Source organism: Drosophila tropicalis, unplaced genomic scaffold, assembly GCF_018151085.1.
Source record: "Drosophila tropicalis isolate 14030-0801.00 unplaced genomic scaffold, ASM1815108v1 contig_158, whole genome shotgun sequence".
NCBI classification, from domain to species: domain Eukaryota; kingdom Metazoa; phylum Arthropoda; class Insecta; order Diptera; family Drosophilidae; genus Drosophila; species Drosophila tropicalis.
The window spans coordinates 12,995,571-13,009,826 of record NW_027172602.1 but is presented as its reverse complement, the minus strand read 5'-3'; the positions used below and the strand labels follow the sequence as shown (position 1 = coordinate 13,009,826).

Here is a 14,256-nt window from a genome sequence, read left to right as displayed (position 1 = left end):
TGTTCGAACTTTAAACACACAAACAAGCACACTCACACACACATGCAAATTTTAACAGAAACCTGTGGCAGCAGCAATGTAACTAACATTGATGTGGGTGTGCGAAAAGCAAAAGCAAAAGTTAGTTTCAAAACCAGTTTTAACAGCCAAAGAGAGCGAGAGAGCAGGCGAGAGAGAGAGAGAGTTGGACAGCATCAGTAAGCCTTCCCCCGACCATCCCGTCCAGCACATCATGCATTCAGGCAAACCACCCGCACACTTACATCTGAGAGAGAGAGAGAGACAGTGGAAGAGAGCAAATTGCATCTGTAGCAGCAGCAGCAGCTGCAGAATTAATTCTGTTAGCTAGCAGCAGCTGTAATGAATAAAAGACTCGCAAATGGAATTTGCTGTTAGCGTTTTTACCAGTTTTTGGGGAATAGCAGGATTTCTGTTAGTTAGCCGTTTTCAGTTCTGTGCGATTCATTGAAACGTTTGGACACGTTGTCGCGTTCGGTCCGTTGTTAAGCGTCGTCAGCGTCGTCGATTGCCGTTTTGTCGTTGATTAATCTCGGCGCGCCGCGCGTATTTGTGTGTGTGTGTGTGCGAGAGTGTGAGTCTACCGCCTACTACACCAACAACAACAACAACAACTACCAAATAACAACATCAACAATCACAACAACAACAACAACACAAACACACATGCACACACATGTAAAAAAAGAAAAATAACAGCAACTACAATTTAACTTGCGTTATCCTGTTATTGCTTTTTACCGTTTTATATAAATCCCAAAACTCTGCTTGCATTTTTTTTTCTCTTTCGTTGTCCCTTCCCCCCACGCATCTTTCCGTTTCGTTTCGTATTTTGTGTTTTTGCCAATTCAATTATTACAACAAACCAAAAAAAAATAAAACAAAATTGTTTTGCGTTTTCTTTATTTTTTTTTTTTTTGAAATTTTTTTACAAGTGCTCAAAGTGCTCAACAACAACAACAACAACAACAAAGAAAAACCAAAAGCGTGTGCGAGAGAGAAAGAGAGATAGATAAATGTGAAAATTTCAAAACCGAGAGAAAAAAAAACAACAACAAGAAATGAATTGTTTAAATAATTTCAAGGATTACAACAATAAGAAATTCAATGGATAAATAAACAACACCAACAACAACAGAGATCGAAGAAGAAGACTAAGACGAATAGCCAAAGAATACAAAAAGGAAACAGGAAAAACCCTCGCCGTCGCATCAAATTTTCTCCGGCCGCCCGCCCGCCAAACCAAAAAAAAAAAAAACTACAAAAACGACAACAAATACCAAAATGTAGGTCATTTTCCTTAATCCAAAATGAAAATTCATGAAAAATATAAAAATCTTTTGTGTCCACCATAAAAACGTTACGCTTTTCCCTAACTAACATGAAAATTGCGAAAAATTCTTTGCAATTTTCCCCCTGAAAACAAAAAAAACTTTACCAATTGCCAAAAAGATGAAAATGCCAAATTGAAAATGTCCAGGAAAATGCACTAGAAATATGGAAAATTCTACTCTAAACTATTCGATTATTTAACACATTCACATAAAATTCCAAGCGAGGCAAACAATTTGTGCAAATTCAAAGTGCAAATTGTTAAACAAAAAAAGCCAAAATCGATTTTAAGCATCTGGGAAATATGTAATCGAAGTGAAACAAAGAAAATTAGAAGAAAATGCTAAAGAAAGGGGGGCAAAGAGAGTATTTATAATTTATATAACTATTTGATGGAATTTGTACAAATTTTGTTTTTATCTTAGTTACTTTTTTTGTTTAGGAAAAACAGTAAAAACATTTTTGCAATGGCATTGTTGTCATAACAATAAATAATTATTCAAAAATTTATTGTGAATTTGAGTCAACGCCAAAATATTTACAACAAAAGCAATTTAATCAAAGCAATTAAAAAAGACAAAGCGAATATAAATTGCTAACAAACAACAATTACAAAGTGTCATCTGCCAATGTTGAGACTGGGAATTTGAGTTGGTTTATTGAACAAATTAATTCTAAAAGTTAACAAAGATTTTGTCAGCAAGGCCAGCGGTAAGAATTCAAAGAACTCTTTGACTCTTAGTGGAGGCTTTTTCTTGGGAACCAAATACGCTAAATTGATGGCCAACAAATTTGGCTCCGTCGCTATGTTTGTTTAACATATTGTGTTTTCTTTTATTTTTTGTTTTGTTTTTTGCACATTTCTTTAATAAACAAAGTTAAATGGTCTCTAGAATTGTATTTCGCCATATGTTGTCAAAAATGTTGCTTGTGGTTGTTGATGATGATCGTGAATGGTCGTCCCATCCATCTGTCCATCCCATCCGTGGTCTTCTAGTCATAAATCAACGGCCGTCGGCAATCAACAAGCAACAACTTCGAACATTTCTTAGGTCGTTTCTTCATCATCGTCTGGATAGATTTATGCCCATCTTCTTCAACCTCTTCATGCTCCAACAGTGTGCATGTGTGTGTGTATGAGATTCTCCCCATTTGCGTAAAGCAATCTAATTGAATTGAAGACGTGAAATGATTCGCAGCAATTGCAATTAACCGAAAACAGCTGAAAGAGTTCTCAAGAAGGAACCAGTCAGTCGAACGACCGACCGAAAGCTGATCAAGTGAAGGGATTTTCGTTTGTTGTTCTCGATACTCGAATCAGAATAAATGTTTCTGACAATTTCGTTGCTAATTTGTCTTCAATTTCTAGCCATTGGCAAGAGGCAAAGAAAAACAAAGTAAAGTTAAGTACCTACTTTAGAAGGCAAAGTCTCTTTTCGACCTAAAATTTACATTCATTTGTTGATATTGGAATTAATGTCAAAGGACATTAACGTTTCTCTGAGTTTTAAGTGCAAAACTAAAACTAATTTTGAAATACTTTTCGAAACGGCAAAGAACTCAAAGTGAATAATTTTGTTAGGCGGATAAGGATAGTTCAAAATGAACGAAAGAGTTTAGCCAACTACTTTAAAATAACATATATTTTCAAACTAAACTAGTTGAGAATTATAATATAATGAAGTGAAATTCAATTACAATTTGATAGTTGCCAAATTTCAGTTATTAAACAAAAAATTCTGGTAATGAATATGTGCCTCACAGCTGCGTGCGGGCGCAATGTGAGAAGCAACAGAACAGAAATTGTATCTTATGGATGCAATCTGTGAGGCAGAGTCTAAGGCAGAAGCAGAGGTCGAGGCAGATGCTGAGGCAGAGGCAGAGGCGGCACGCAGCAGGCAGAAGGCAGGCAAAAGCGATTTCTCGAGTACCTGTAACAATTTTTACGGCTCAGAAAATTATGAAAAAGGACCAGATGGTGTCTATCCCTTTCTCTCTCTCTCTTTCTCGCTTTCCATCTGCAACAAATAATACGCTCAAGTGCGCAAATTAGTGCAACAGAGAACAAAAAAAAAAAAAAAAAGAGAGAAAGAAAGCAAAAGAGGAAGAAAACTGTCAAAGTTGTTGTTGTTGGTGGCTTGGAGGAGGTGTTGGCAGCCTAGCGACATTGACTGACAGTCCGCGTGATGTATGTGTGTGTGTGTGTATCTGTAAGATACTTTTGCAAATTGTTATAGTTATAGATACAAAAAGCAACAAAATACAAAAACCCAAAATAGCAGGATTTTAGCCAGAGGGAGACAAGGAGAGCAAGAGGAGTGTAGTGTAGTGAGCTGAGTGCGAGAGCGAGATGAAGAGCGACAGCAGCCACTTGAGATGATTTATGATGCCAGTCAGGCTCGCTCGAAGTTGAAGCACAAGTGCAGACAGCAAAAATAACAAACCAAAGAGAAAACACACACACACACACACACAAATACTGAAAAACACTGAAAAAGGTTTCTGTTTTTTTTTTTTCGCCATACTCAAGCTCTCCCCCTCTATTCTCCTTTTATTTGCTCCCCATGCATGATGTGGCAAAAAACAAGATAGATAGAGTGAGACAGAGAGAGAGAGAGAGAGAGAGAGAGAGAGAGAGAGAGAGGTACAAAACTGAAACCCAAAGGTGTGAAGCAGTGTAGAAAAACCGAAACCTTGAATTGAAAAATTCCAAAAACAAAACATGCCTTAGCAAAAATAATAACAAACCAAAAGCAACAGCAACAACAGCGGCTAAAGACCAAAACCGAGACCCAAGAGCCAAGACGATGGTATGGTGGCAAAGGAACATGAAGAAGAAGAAGAAACAGAAGAGTGAGAAGCAGAAGGAGCAACAATGATGCGGCTAAAAATGAAAAATTTAAGATGAACGAACTGAGACTAAGTCGGAGTCTGGTCCAGCTAGCCACTTGGCCAGCATCGTTTTGTGGTAAAGAAACACAAGTTCTATGCTCTCTCTCCCTCTCGCTCGCTCGCTCGCTTTTTGTCCGTCTTGGCCGTCGTCATCGTCATTACCGTCATGCCTTGTCATAGACAACATCGTTTATTTTCCTACCTTCATCTTTTTTGCCTCCTTTTCGAGACATTTCACACCTCTTTTCTCTGCGCTACTCAACTTCATTCTCTCCGCTTCAATCCCTCTTCCCTGCCTCCCCCACTCGATCCCTACCTCCCTCCCTCTCTCTCTCTCACTCTCCTTGTGAATCAGCACAACTGTTACATTCCCCTTTCGTTTCGTTCCTTTAGAGCTAGAGGTGGAGGGAAACCTTCTTCACTTCTTCACTCACTGAATTTTCCATTTTTGCTCTGTGTTTTGTTGATTTTGCATTGTTGTTTGATTTAAAAAAGGAGGAACGACTACATCAACTACAGAAGAAGTCGAAAAAAGTAAAAACAAAGTACAAGACCAGGACCAGGCCATAGAAAGGAATGCTAAGTGATTGTACCAACCAACCAACCAAAACAAAAAACCAGAGGGCCGGGGCTAACTTCGACCGCGTCAAAGTTTGTATACCCTTGCAACTTTTTTGGTAACTCTATCCTTACCTATTAGCCATCAATGTGGAAGAACGTTTTATCTAAAAAGGCTTAAGCTTGAGAAAGAAAGGCCTACAATCATAGGAAATAACGAAGATATTGATCAAAGTCACTGTTTTCCACTGATCGTTCCTATGGGAGCTATATGATATAGTCACCCGATCTTGATCAAATTTGGCATAGTTGCTTATAGGCGTAGTAAACTCTCTAATATTAAGTTTCACGATAATAGCATAGAAAATAACGAAGTTATTGAGAAAAGTCACTGTTCGTGACTTTGGGGTTTGTATGGGAGATATATGATATAGTGGTCCGATCCGGCTGAATCCGAGATATACAACGCCTGCAATATATACAAGCCTACGTGCAAAATTTCAGCTCTGTAGCTCTTACGGTCTAGGAGGAGTTTGCGTTGATCCAGACGGACGGACGGACGGACGGACGGACGGACGGACGGACGGACGGACGGACGGACGGACGGACATGGCTAGTTGAACTCGTCTCGTCGTGCTGATCAAGAATATATATACTTTGTATGGTCGGAGATGCTTCGTTCTATGCGTTGCACACTTCTGACCAAAATTAATATACCCTTTTTGCAAGGGTATAAATATATATACATATATGCAAAGTGAAACCGAAAACCGAAACAATCGTTGGAAAACATTTTCGAGTAGTTAATTAAGCAAGAGATGGAAGTGTTACCAAAATCGTTTGGAATTCCAGGCAAACTCAGGGTCAATACAAGAGCAACTCCCCAAATTTCGATCCAATATGTAACATTTCCATTAACAAAATTGGGATCTGTTCTTAAGCTACTTTAGAGGCACTTCAAATCTTCTAGCCAAGATATCAAAAAAAAAAACTAAATATGACTGACTGCAAACTGTTTTAGAAGATTTAAGTTTTGCCAACTACAACACAACACGACTAGATTCAGGCATTTAATGAGTTTCGTTTTGTTGCAAAAGCATTTCCTTGTCGGCTGAGAGAGAAAGAGAGAGAACTCAAAAACTGCTACAAGAGGCAAGAGAGTAACACAACGAACAGCGGTGTTTGGCTTGGGTCCTTCGACTCGATGTCGTTTTCAGTTGTTGCTCTAGTTTTCTTCAGTTTTGTGCCAGGACGAATGCAGTTGCAGAATGTAAAATTTAATTAAGCTGCTTTTCCAAAATGTTGCGAGTGAGGGGATGGGGAAGACGTGCGGGAGTGGTAAACGTGTGTCACACAGCTAAAGAGATAGAGAAGCGTGAAGAAAGTTTGTGTGTGTGTGAGTGTGTAAGAGAGAAATATACTCTTCTTCATATATATGTATATACATTTGCTTCTTCTTCTCGTGTTTTCTTTTTTTTTTTTTGCAAACCGCACAGCCACTTGACTCCTGGAGTGGTGGCACTTTCTTTTTTACCCCAACTGCTGCGACCCCCACTTGAATCTTAAATGCTCAAAACACACGCCTTCATTGCACACACACACACACACACACACACACGCAATCTTTGCATCTTTGTTGTTGGTTTCTGTTGCTTAGCTCCTTCTTGCAAATTAGCCTCGATTTTCAATTGCTGCTCGTTTCCTGGTTTTTTGCCCCCTTTCAACAGGTTTTCGTTTTTGCTGTCTGCCCTCCGTCCCTACCCTACCGCCCCTCTTCCCAACAGTTCGGGGTTTTCATTCTATTTACTACTAGATTACGCAGCGTGTGCGTTTTTCTTCTTCTCGTTTTTGTGTGTTTATTGAGTAATTATCGGTACTGAAAATAAGATTTATGTTCCAACAATTTACAACAAGTGCATTTGCATGCAGAAAAGCATTCTCAGCATGTTAAGCATGTCCACCAATTAATTTGTAACTAAAAGAGAGAGAGAGAGAGAGAGCTAGAGCAGTTAAAAAAGTAACTAGGAATCGCCACTACTAGGACATTAAATTCGAACAACAATAAGTTGTTTTAAGTGTGTTACTAATAGTAGGTAGTAAGGAAGTTTTTTGCAACGATTGTAAAAAGATGTAAAAGGACGCGAAAAGGACAACAAAAGCATCGTAAAATAGCGTGTCGGGAGACCTAAGGAGATAAGCTTATCTCAATTACGTTTACACCGCCAACATTCTGCACGATTGCCATGAGTAAACTCGCTCGATAAATAGCAAAAAATCCACATAATCGAATACTATTTGAATGAGTCAAGTACTATTCAATCATTCATTCACATTAAATCATTTCATATGTGATTATTCAGATGGATTCAAGTTCCAATGAGTCAAATACTCTTAAAAATCAATCTGATGATAATTGGATGAAAACGACTCATAGGAATATGAATTAGTTATAGTAATTAAAGTAGTAATCGATTATGGGAAGGGTTTGAATGTAATTCATAATGAATATTCTCTTTTTGGCTGGCTAAAAATAGTCAATTTATGAAAGTGAATTATGTTAATTCCACTCTTTAAGCACTTAAAGCCGCTGCAGCTCTTTCGGTTGCCTCTTTTTGTTTGTTTATTTTTATTATTTTCCATTCAATTTTTGCAATGGTTTTTAGAAGCATTTCCTTTCGACGTTTACAAGCCACAAACTTCTAATTTCACTTTAATTAGTTTTTCCCTTCCCTCCTCCTCATCCACCACCACCCACTCACTCACTCTCTGCCGAACGGAGCTAAAAATGAAATAATTTATGATAAATCACACAAAAGCTCTGGCAAAAAGTAAATTGTTGCAATTATACTTTATTTTTTTCTTCTTCTTCTTCTTCGTTTTGTTTTTATTTTTGTCGGTTCCTTTTGTTGTTGTTGTTTTTGCTTCAACCTTAAATCATTTTCATTTTTGTAACTTGTGTTTTATGGGCCGTTGGTTTATTGTTTTCTTCATTTTTTGGCCCTTCTGTAAAATGCTGCAGAAAATTGTTGCTAGAAGGCGCCGAAGTGATTTGTACACCCCGCACACATTTTTATGGCTTTGACTTTGGTTATTTCTTTGATACCCTTCACTGAGGAATGGGTATATTCAGATTGATAGTTAAAAGGAAAACTTCTGTTAAATGTAAACAGATCTCAACTTTTATCGATATATTTTGTTATCGATGGCGTAACATCTCTACTGATAGGGGTCACCACACAAGGGGCAGTTATATGCTCTGTAAAAGGGTATCTATAGTTCGTTGACTTTGGCTCGGAACATTCAATGTGGCTTTTTGATAATTTCTGCATACATATTTATGGCAGCAAAACGAAATATATTATGCGTATAATTGTTGTTGTTCTTGCTCTTGGCTTGCCAAAAGGAAACAACAACAACAACAAAAACAGAACAAATAAAGCAAAAACTGTTTTTTTTGGTTTTGTTTCTTGGCACCTTTTGCCTGCTGTTGCTTTTGGGTTGAATCAATTACAGCCATTACTGGCTGGAGGGCTGAAAACCAACGAAGAGAAGAAAAAAACCAAAAAAAAAAAAAAAAAACCTAGTAGAAACCAAGTAGAAAAAGAAACGACAACCCAAAAAGAAAAACGAAACGAAACGCAGACAGTGAGCCTGGCAAAAATGGCAAATTATGGCACCCCAGAGATGCGCGATAAAAGCCCATTTACTTAAACTGAATATTTATTATTCCTGTCGGTGTCCCTTACTCTGCCACCGCCACCGCCGCCTTCCCCCTCCCAAACCGTAGACCCTCTTAGACACACCCTCTACACGTCACCTCTTCTTGTGCGTTGACTTTTGCCCATTTCCTATGCAAAACGTTTGACTTTGCTTCGTTATGGCCATCTTTTTTTAGCCTAGAGAGCGTACTACGTGTACGTGGTGGCGCCTCCTTTATCTTTTTCTTACTCATATGCCGCGAATTTTTCCATTTTCCTGTTTTACGTTTCCTTCTTTTTCGCAAAAGTCACGATGTTCCTTTTTTTATGAGTCTGTCTGCGTGTGTGTGTGTGTGTGAGTCTCATAAAGTTTTGACATCCGAAAAGTGTTGGCAAGTTTGATTGAATCGAAAATAGTGGCCTGTGAAGTGAAGTGATGAGAAGAAGGAGGAAAACGGGGGAAAACGCCTTTGATTTTCATTTGATTAGCTCATAATCACAACTGGACTGGGCTTTTCCATCTTTCATCATGAATGAATCGAAATAATTGCAATTTTAACAACATTTATCTAGGTTTTGATTTTGATTTTTATTCAAACTAATAAAGATTCAGCTAGTTTACTTCTCTCTCTCTCACACACTGTCTCCCTCTCTATGCCTGTGTGTGTTTCTCAGTCCCTTTTTGTGCTTGGTTGCCTATTTTTTGGGGCTACATTTTTAATTGGAAATTGTTCACCCACCTTTAGCCAAGCCCCCCGGGGCTAGCAAACAAACAAACAAACACACACACACACACACACGTGGCTATTAGCAACAACAGGGAAAACAGAGACAGAGATAGGAGGAAGGTAGAGGGAGAGAGATAAGAGAGAGAAAATTTATTTTTCTTTTACTGTTTTTTGTAATCTACAAATTGAATTTCCCTACATGAAACGAAAAATTTCTTTTAATTGCCGACTGGACGGGATCCTGGACCCCAAGCACAAGCCTTACGACTTGTTTACATTAAACACACACACACACACACACAGACAGACAGAGGATACAGGATATAGAAAGAGAGGGCAAAATGGCTGGAGAGAGCGGGGCGGTTGAGTAAAACCGAAAACCCTCTGGGCGACAAATTTGTAGCCTGTCAAATAAAACAAGACGCATCAAATTATTTCGAAATTTATCGTCCAGGCCAGCCAAAAGGTGTCCTCATCCACATCCTTAGATAGGTCTGGCAGCTGTCCTCGAAAGTCCTCGAAATCGACAGCGATTCCAACCCCCAATTCGATGACGAAATGAAATGAAACTACACCAAAAACTACAACAAAAGGCAAGTCTTGTCATGGGAAGGGAAGGGAATGGAAGGGAAGGGAATGCCACATAACTCAGGTAGATGAGGTAGATCCCACTTTTTTTGTTCTTTGTTTTGTTTCGGTTTCAGATTCAATACCGCAAAATGACAATTAATGAAACCGCGCGCGAATTAGAAATTATATTTTGACACGCAAAACTCAGCAATTAGCTCAGAGATACGACTAGAGAGTAGACCAAAGACCAATTGTGGGTTAATGGCACTTTAAACTCCACAACCAAGAGGAGAGGAGAGACAGAGAGATAGAGCGCACATTGAGATTTTAGGCGGAAGTGGCGGCTGACCGAGAGTATTGCTAAGTATCTCAAACACGCAACAATGCAATTTGCTGAGATTTTGGTTTACTTTTTCATTTTTAGTATTTTTTGGTTGTGTCTTGTCAGTTATTTTTCTTTTTCGTCTTTGAGTGTATAACAAATAAATATACCAAATTGAAGCTATTCAAACTGAATTCTAGGGTTTTGGCTTCCCAAAAAAATGCAATTTATTTACTCAGTCAATGCAATTAACAAAGAGATAGAGATAGATAGAGAGAGAGAGAGAGAGAGAGAGAGACAGGGAGAGTGAACAAAAGCCAAGACATTCCCAGTTGAGTTAGAGTCTGATTTTTATCAACTAACCAAGCGTAACGCAGACAAACACTTCCTAAATCACTTGAATTTTGGTCTAACTTGGAGAGGAGCGGGAAATAAGCAACCAACAGACAGACGAGCCAAGCAACCCACCAACAAGCCAACCGACGAACCGACGAACGAACAAATGAACGCATGTACACGTAGCAGCGCCCTAACAACCCTCCCAACAACAACAACAACAGCAACAACAACAAGCAGGAAAAGAAGAAAATAGATAGAAAAAGAAATGTTTCCTTTTTGGCATATAAAAACATAAATTATTTAATTTTTTCCCTCTTCCCTCTGCGCTTTTAGTTCATATGCCGAGTGAAGTAAACAGGCGGGTAGGAAGGCTTTGACTGAGGGAGGGGCGAGGATGAGGGGGCGTTTAAATATGGGGGTTGTGGTATACGAACGACGCCTCTATCTCTCCCTCTTTCTCTCTCTCTTTATCATCGACATTGTCAATGCCGGCGCTTAGAATGAAAATTATGAAACACTTTTGGACGGTTCTGTAGCCCATGGTTTGGTCGCTCCTTTGCCTTACTTCATTAATTTCTTATTTATTTATGGTTGGTTTTGTTTTCCCTTTTCGTTTTTGGTGGTTTCCTTACTTAATTTATTATTCGCATAGGCCGGGGCTCTATAATTTTTACACGTTACACGTTTTGAAATATGAACTTTTAAGTAGCTGGAAGATAATTCTCTCCTATGGAAGCTTGAGTTTGCCTTTGTCCATTAATCATTATCGATTATTAGCCAATTGTTTGCCATCAATTGTAGTCCTCTAGTAATCGTTTGAATCGTATTGAAACATATTTTTGAATCTTCCATGGATTTCAATCGATAATTTTTCCCGATAGCTCACGATGAGAAGTTTTCGTGAAGAAAACTTTTGTTTCCCTTTTATGGTTGAATGTTGCAGTTGCTTGTTGTGAGCTTAAACTATTTCAATTAGGGCTCAACTTTAGCTTTCGTAATATTTGCATTATAAGCACTTTAAACCACTTTAAAGCTGCCGGCTAGGATAATGTTCCGTATCTCTATATATAGAGGGCAAGCAGAAAAAAAAATGCAATTTCCGCACAGACGCACACATTTTCCGGCCAAAAAAAAAGGAAAAAGAAAATGAAATAATATACTCTATATATATATATATATACTAGGGAGAATGGGAAGAGAATGGGAGAGAGAGAAAGAGAGAGTGAGTAAGGCATAAATAGAAGTGTGCGTGTGGTGGGAGAAGGGGTTGGCAGAAGGCGAAAGGATGCGCGAGGATGAACACAACATAAAAAAGAAAAAAAACTCAATTTCCAAACTAAATTCAACTAAGTGTGTCTGTGTGTGCGTGTGAGTGTGTGTGTGTGTATAGAAAATTGTGAAAATTGTATTTGGCAAACGCATTAAACTTTCATTTTTCTGTCATGCCAAGGATAAAACACACACCAAAAGAGGCAGAGAGAGAGAGAGTGAGAGAGAAACCGAAGAGAATGCATTTATGTGCAAAATCAAAGCGAAAGTTCTCAGCTTTTTCGCCACCGTCGGTCTCTCCGTCCGTCCGTCTGTTAGTCCGCCCGTTCATCCGTCTGTCTGTCTGTCTGTCTATTCGCGCGCCAGACTCAAAGTTTGCGCCGAAAAACTTTTGTCATGAATTGAGGCTTGGGAAATGTGCGAGAAAAACACATCAAAGCAATCAAAAAGTGACGCCAGAGCAATTGAAAACTTTTCGCATGAAAAAAAATCATCCCTCCCCCCACCCACAGAAAAAAACAAATTTGAAAAGGGTATAGAAAGGCAGTAAGATTGAAACCGGAGAGAGAGAGTGAGAACAAAGTGTGGGCAGAAAACGCATCAATGCACTTGGCTAAGCATCGACAGAGACAGACACAGAGAGAGAAAGAGAGAGAGAGAGGATAAGCGGGGGTAAGGAAAGAGATTTGATTATCATCGTCAAAAATGCCAATTGCCTTCCCACTCCCTACCTCTCTCTCGCTTTCTGGCCAAGTTAATGGCTTTGTTTGCCATGGCTAGCAGCCAAAAAAAAAAAGAAAAAACACACAGCAAATGCGCTATGATCACGCCTCCTCCTTCTCTACCCCTTTTTTCAAAATCCTTGGCAAATAATGAGTTCAACTCTGTTGTTCGACATCCTCATACCAAATCGCAAGTCCTTTTTTCTTGGCTTAATGTTCGTATTTTTGCTGCTGAGAAGTTCTGACTTCTCAAAAGTTTAAATAATTTGCACATAAAATATAATTTAATGCTTTTCGGCTCTACACTTTAGTTTCATTTTTCGCCTCAAATATGTGGGTCAAATGCATATAACTGGCTTTACATATACATATACATATCCATTGTATACATATATATGTATATTCCAGTCGAGCGCGTGCCAATATGAAAATCTTTTGGAGTTTTCTTTATATATTCATTTTTTGTTGGCAAATAACTTGGCTTAAGCAAAATCTTGGCAAAGCCAAATGCATACCATGCAAATAACATATATTAGAAATGGGTGACAGCATTTTCAGAAATACCCATCAAATGAAGGGTATATGTGGCGATCCAGATCCAGGGGACGGGAGGAGAGCACTGAGAACTGTATCCATAAGCCAAAGAGGGTGCTGAGTGCACTGAATGAATAAAAATGAAACTGACACTCATTTCATATCATCATATCATATCGGATAATAGAGCAAAACACTAAAAAAGAAAGAAAAAATAAACCCAATTGACTTGAGAGCAGCATTACAAACAAGTTGAATAGATCGCAGGCTCACCTAGAGGTCGGTTGCTCCCATTCCTCTTTAGCCCCACTCAAAGTCTCCCCGATGGAGGGGAAGGCACTTCTCACTTCCGTGTGTCGCATTGCGATGCATTTCCAGCTCCAAATTGGATTGGATCGTTGAAGTTGTAGCTGGCTGTGGCACATTATGATTGCTTTTCATTAGTAAAACAGCTGTCTTTTTGTTGTCTCTCTCTCTCTGTCTCTCCTTAGTAGTTTTTTGTGATATGATTTTCTATATCTATCATCTATTTGAAAATAAAAGAAAAAAAGTTTGTGAAATATTTGTGATGATTAGCTCAATTGGCTTCAATTGAGTTGAAAATACCCAAATTGATATAAGACACTTTTGAGAAGAGAAATGAGCTTAGATTGAGAAAATGATGTGAAAAATGTTTGTGTGTGTGTGTGTGTGTGTGTGTGTGTGTGTGTGAGGGAGATGGAAACGAGGTTAAGCTTAAGTCCTTATAAATCGTAGAAATGGATTCGCAACCAAGTGCGTCCATGACCTTTGCGGCTAATACACACAGCTGGCTGGTAAAGAGCTGGTTGAGACTTAAAGGCAAGTTAAACGTTGCATGATGCTGCGCCTGTTTATCTTTTGGGCTGTTGCGCCATGGGATGGCATCACTCACTCAACTCGAGCATACCATTTAACTCATTCGTATAAAAGATATATAAGAGACGGGGCAGACACACGCAGCAGCAGCAGCGTCAGTGGCAGCATCGGCATCGGCAGATGCCGCATAAACAAACAACAAATGGAGCGACATCGACTTTAGCCACCCCGGCCACCAGTCTACTCTCCTGTGTGTGTGTGTACCCCATTCTGTTGCGTTGGTTGCACTCGATTAAAACAGAGGCGAATGTTGCATCGTGTGTCGCTTTTGTTGCAGGAAGTGCTCATCTTCATTTACGTTTTTTTTTTCTTCTTTGCTTCGTTCGTTGGTTTTTTCGGTAGATAGCCTGCCAATTTAGCATCTCTCTGCCATCTCT

At 39.0% G+C, this 14,256-nt stretch overlaps 1 protein-coding gene across 7 annotated transcripts in view; it reads left to right on the top strand.

The window, feature by feature from the left end:
* Ten-a (tenascin accessory) overlaps nucleotides 1-14,256 on the top strand; it is a 250,355-nt gene that overhangs the window by 118,003 nt on the left and 118,096 nt on the right. For 2 of the 7 annotated variants that reach the window (XM_068296041.1, XM_068296033.1), the window contains exon 1: nucleotides 1,096-1,304. The exons of the other annotated variants lie outside the window; for them this stretch is intronic. The gene's annotated coding sequence lies outside the window, so the exon portion shown is untranslated. Of the gene's footprint in view, nucleotides 1-1,095; nucleotides 1,305-14,256 lie in introns of those variants that run through there. 7 annotated transcript variants of the gene reach the window in all.